Source organism: Penaeus japonicus, unplaced genomic scaffold, assembly GCF_977035675.1.
Source record: "Penaeus japonicus unplaced genomic scaffold, GWHDUDI00000001_assembly GWHDUDI00000006, whole genome shotgun sequence".
In the NCBI taxonomy this organism is placed as follows: Eukaryota; Metazoa; Arthropoda; class Malacostraca; order Decapoda; family Penaeidae; genus Penaeus; species Penaeus japonicus.
The window spans coordinates 45,396,239-45,401,787 of record NW_028234408.1 but is presented as its reverse complement, the minus strand read 5'-3'; the positions used below and the strand labels follow the sequence as shown (position 1 = coordinate 45,401,787).

Genomic DNA, 5,549 nt, shown 5'->3' with positions numbered 1-5,549 from the left:
ATATCTCTAATCCTCGTCCTTTTTGTTATGATTACTGTTATCTCTCTCTCTCTCTCTCTCTCCCTCTGTCTATCTATCTTACTCTACATCCATTAATCCGAGAGCCATGACAACAACAGATTTTTAAAAAAGAAGAAAAAAAAAACAAAAAACAGCAATTCAATGAAAAGCAAGCAAAATTCCTTCGGCTCTTCTCCTTAATCTCAAAATCTCGGCCGAACGTCACCACGGCAGGATCAACGCGCTTCTAGTCACCTCTTCAGGGGATGCAGTCGAGCATTCATGAATTCCCGGGGCATCGCTAGTCCCTCGCCCTCATGCCATAGCGTTCCCAGGGGGCGGTCATCGACTTGGCCAAAGTCTTCGAAGACATGAGAGGCAAGTGTCGCGGCGCGTGTCGGCGAGTGAGTGAGTGAGCGAGCGAGCGAGCGAGCGAGTGACGAGTGAGAAGCTCCTCGGGTTCCGTGTGTTGTGCTCGGCTGCCAACCAGCGACTGTCCTTCCTCGATGCCTTGCCCTCCCTCCCTGGCCGGTCCCTCTTGCTCCCTCGCTCGCTCGCTCGCTCGCTCGCCCGCTCGCTTTGCTCTCGATAGCGCTAAGCGACCTTTTTTTTCTCTATCTCTTTCCTTCTCTCTTTCTCTCTTCTTCTCACTATTTCTCTCTCTCTCTCTCTCTTCATCTCTCGGGTCTCTGCCCGCTCTTTTCTCTCCTTATCTTTTTCTCTATATCTTTGTCTCTCTTTCTATATTATATATATATATATATATATATATATATATATATATATATATATATATATATATATATATATATATTCTATATATATATATATATATATATATATATATATATATATATATATATATATATATGAATATATGTATATATTATATATATATATATATAATATATATATATATATATAAATATTTGCATATATTAAAATGCGTTACTGCATTCTACCATCTTCTCTCTCGTATATATATATCTTCATCTCCTTTTCTCTCTCTCTCACTCCGTCACTCTATCTCCCTAGCTCCCTCACACTTCCTGTCCTCTTTTTTCCCTCCCCTTTTTCCCCACCCTTCTCTTTCACTCCCTCTCTCTTTCCATTCATCCTTTTCCCTCTCCTTTTCGTATCCTGTCTCCCCTTTTTTCTCTCCCTTATTTCCATTATTTTTTGTATTAATGGCAGGAAACATTCATCTACTTTTGATTTGTCTTTGACTTCCGTTCCAGTGTTGACTTGTCGTCTCTCAAGGTACATATTTAGGTGGCGTGTGTGTTTGTGTGGCTTCTGTGCTTGTTTATTTCTTTTTCCTCTGTATATTCGTTTTTTTTTTTTTTTTTTTTTTTGTCATGTCTATCTATTTATCTATCTACGTATCTATTCGTAAATATCTGTCTTTCTCTCTATATATATTCATATCTATCTATCTGTCTATATATTTTTATGTTTATTTATCTATCTATCCATCTATCCCCCCCCCCCACCCCACTGACTCCCCATCTGTCCCATTCTTATACTCCCTCCATCCCCACCCTCACAACCTCACCCCCACCCCCACACCCCTTCCTCCCCAACCTCACAACCTCACCCTCACCCCCACACCCCTTCCTCCCCATCCTCACCTCACCCTCACCCCACACCCCTTCTTCCCCAACCTCACCCCACACCCCTTCCTCCCCACCCTCATAACCTCACCCTCAACCCCTCCCCCCTTTCACCCCCCCACCCCTTCCTCTCCACCTTCACAACCTCACACTCACCCCCCACCCCTTCCTCTCCACCCTCACAACCTCACCCTCACCCCTACCCCTTCCTCCACACCCTCACAATCTCACCCTCACCCCACCCCCTTTCACCACCCCCACCCCTTCCTCCACACCCTCAACCCCCCTCCCCTTTCACCCCCCACCCCTTCCTCCACAACCTCACCCTCACCCCACACCCCTTCTTCCCCAACTTCACAATCTCACCCTCAACCCCCAACCCCTCCCCCCTTTCACCACCCCCACCCCTTTCTCCACACCCTCACAATCTCACCCTCAACCCCTCCCCCCTTTCACCCCCCCCCCATCCCTTCCTCCACACCCTCACATTCTCACCCTCACCCCCACCCTTTCCTCCACACCCTCACAACCTCACCCTCAACCCCCCAACCCCTCCCCCCTTTCACCCCCCACCCCTCCCCCCTTTCACCCCCCATCCCTTCCTCCACACCCTCACAACCTCACCCTCAACCCCCACCCCCCCCCTCTCACCACCCCATCCCTTTTTCCACACCCTCACAATCTCACCCCCAACCCCTCCCCCCTTTCACCACCCCCAACCCCTCCCCCCTTTCACCACCCCCACCCCTTTCTCCACACCCTCACAATCTCACCCCCAACCCCTCCCCCCTTTCACCACCCCCACCCCTTTCTCCACACCCTCACAATCTCACCCCCAACCCCTCCCCCCTTTCACCACCCCCACCCCTTTCTCCACACCCTCACAATCTCACCCCCAACCCCTCCCCCCTTTCACCACCCCCACCCCTTTCTCCACACCCTCACAATCTCACCCCCAACCCCTCCCCCCTTTCACCACCCCCACCCCTTTCTCCACACCCTCACAATCTCACCCCCAACCCCTCCCCCCTTTCACCACCCCCACCCCTTTCTCCACACCCTCACAATCTCCCCCGCAGCCCCCCCCCCCTTTCACCACCCCCACCCCTTTCTCCACACCCTCACAATCTCACCCTCAACCCCTCCCCCCTTTCACCCCCCCCATCCCTTCCTCCACACCCTCACAATCTCACCCTCACCCCCACCCTTTCCTCCACACCCTCACAACCTCACCCTCCCCCCCCCCCCCCCCCCCCCCTTTCACCCCCCACCCCTCCCCCCTTTCACCCCCCATCCCTTCCTCCACACCCTCACAACCTCACCCTCACCCCCCCCCCCCCCCCCTCTCACCACCCCATCCCTTTTTCCACACCCTCACAATCTCACCCCCAACCCTCCCCCCTTTCCCCCCCCCCCCCCCTTCCTCCACACCCTCACAATCTCCCCCTCACCCCCTCCCCCCTTTCACCCCCCCCCTCCCTTCCTCCACACCCTCACAATCTCACCCTCACCCCCACCCCTTCCTCTCCACCCTCACAACCTCACCCTCACCCCCTCAACCCCTCCCCCCTTTCAGTCACCCCCCCATCCCTTCCTCTCCACCCTCACAATCTCACCCTCACCCCCACCCCCTTTCACCCCCCACCCCTTCCTCCACACCCTCAACCCTCCTCCCCTTCACCCCCACCCTTTCCTCCACACCCTCACAATCTCACCCTCAACCCCTCCCCCCTTTCACCACCCCCATCCCTTTCTCCACACCCTCACAATCTCACCCTCACCCCCACCCCCTTTCACCACCCCCACCCCTTCCTCCACACCCTCACCCTCAACCCCCCTCCCCTTCACCCCCCACCCCACCCCCCCTCCACACATACATACATACATACACACACCAAATCATATCTCTTTTAAGACGTTGTCCTTCAGTTGCCTTCTCGTCTGTTCTTTTACACAATTTTCTTTCACTCTTCCTTCGCTTGTTTTGGTTCTGCAGACGAATCATTTTACGACACCTGACACTTCCTCTCTTTTTTTCCATCCCCGTGTCGTGTGTCATATCATTCTCCGCTGTTGCTGTCAGATTTTTTCACCTCTTTTTTCCACTTGTTTTTACTGTTTTTGTTAAAAAAAATTCTTTTCTTTTTTTTTATTTTATTTTCTCTCTTTTTTCCCTCCATTGTTTCTTCCGCTTCTTAACTCATTTTGTTTATTTTCATCCTCTTCTCATATCCCTTACTTTCTTTTTACTTTCGTTTACCTTATCTAGTTTACTCGTCCATTTTTTTTTACTTTTTCTAACCTTTAACCTTCATTTTTTTTCTAATCTTCACCTCTTCTCGCTATTCTTCCTTTTGTTTAACTCAAGACAAACGAAGAGGAAAATGAAGTGACCTTAAGCATCCTCCACGGCTCCTCAGGTCAAATCCCTCTTCAAGGTCAAGCACGAAGCGTCAATTTCATTATGAAGGTTGATCTTTATGGAGGAAAGATTAATTCCTTTATTTCTTTATATCATAATCTATGTGTTTATGAGTGGGTGTGGGTGAGGAAGGGGAAGAGGGAGGGAGGGAAAAGGGAGGAAGGGGAAGATGGAGGGAGGGAGAGACAGAGGGAGAGAGAGAAAGAGAGAGAGAGAGAAGACTGACTGACAGACAAACCCAGACAGAGACAGAAAAAAATGAAGAAAAAAATAATAAAGAGAGATAGACAGATAGGTAGATAGATATAGTCTGATACAAACATATGATTAAGCAAAACAAAAGGTAACAAAAATAATGAACTGATAGATAAAAAAAGATTGAAAGATACGAACAGACCCGGTAGATGAATAGACAACTGTGCATAATTCCCAAGATGATATAACGCATATTACATAAGAATTTTATCTATTGCCAAAATTATACAAGTTATACAATCCCTTGCCCTCACCCCCTCTTTGTATTTACATATTTATCAGTTTTGAATAAACTGAATAAATTGTTTGTCTCTCTTCTAACCTATGTTGCATTATTTTTTTTATTTTTTTTAGTTATTTGCTTGTCTTCTATCTTATTTATTTATTCATTCCTTGTATTTCCTATTCATATATCTATCTATTTTTCTTGTCTATTCAACAATCTATCTATTACTCCAGATATCTATTTATTACTTTATTCAATTATCTATTTATTAAAATGCTTTTATTAATACCTTTATTTTTTATTTATCTACTTATTCGTCTTAATTATCTTCTCTTCTCTTCCCTTGCTCTATTTCCTTTTCTTTTTCTCCTCCCCTTTTTTTTCCCCAGCCTTTGTATTTCTTTTACATTGTCATCATAATCATCTTCATTACTCTCACATCATCATCATCACCGTCATCATCATCAGCCATTCCCATCATCACCATTATCATCAACAACACGACTACCATCATCATAACCACCATCATCATCACCACCACCTTCATTCTCACCATCACCACCATCATCACCATAGCTACCACCATTAACACCAACAGCATCATAATGAAATAAAGAATCATATACTAAACAAAATCAAGCAACAACATCAGAGACAAGCTACATACCCAACTTAAGATACTCATCAATACATAAAAAAAATCATAATAATGTCATAATAACATCATGAAATAACAATATCGTAACGAAACTAATAACAAAACATTAAGGTGAAAAATCATAACATCAGGGTGGGTAATCATAACATGAGGGTGAGTAATTATAACATCAAGAACAATTATAACACCAGGAATAATCATAACATCATAATAACATCATAGAATAACACAATGGTAAGGAAACTAATAACAAAACATTAGGGTGAGTGACTATGCCATCAAGAACAATTATAACACCAGGAATAATCATAATATCATACTAACATCATAGAATAACATAATGGTAAGGAAACTAATAACAAAACATTAGGGTGA

At 45.9% G+C, this 5,549-nt stretch overlaps 1 protein-coding gene across 1 annotated transcript in view; it reads right to left on the bottom strand.

Moving 5' to 3' along the window:
- Window positions 1-611, bottom strand: part of LOC122254172 (uncharacterized) — a 301,367-nt gene extending 300,756 nt beyond the window's left edge. Inside the window, exon 1 of the mRNA XM_086538080.1 lies at window positions 1-611. This exon is cut by the window's left edge and continues 457 nt beyond it. The gene's annotated coding sequence lies outside the window, so the exon portion shown is untranslated.
- Window positions 612-5,549: the final 4,938 nt, after the last annotated feature.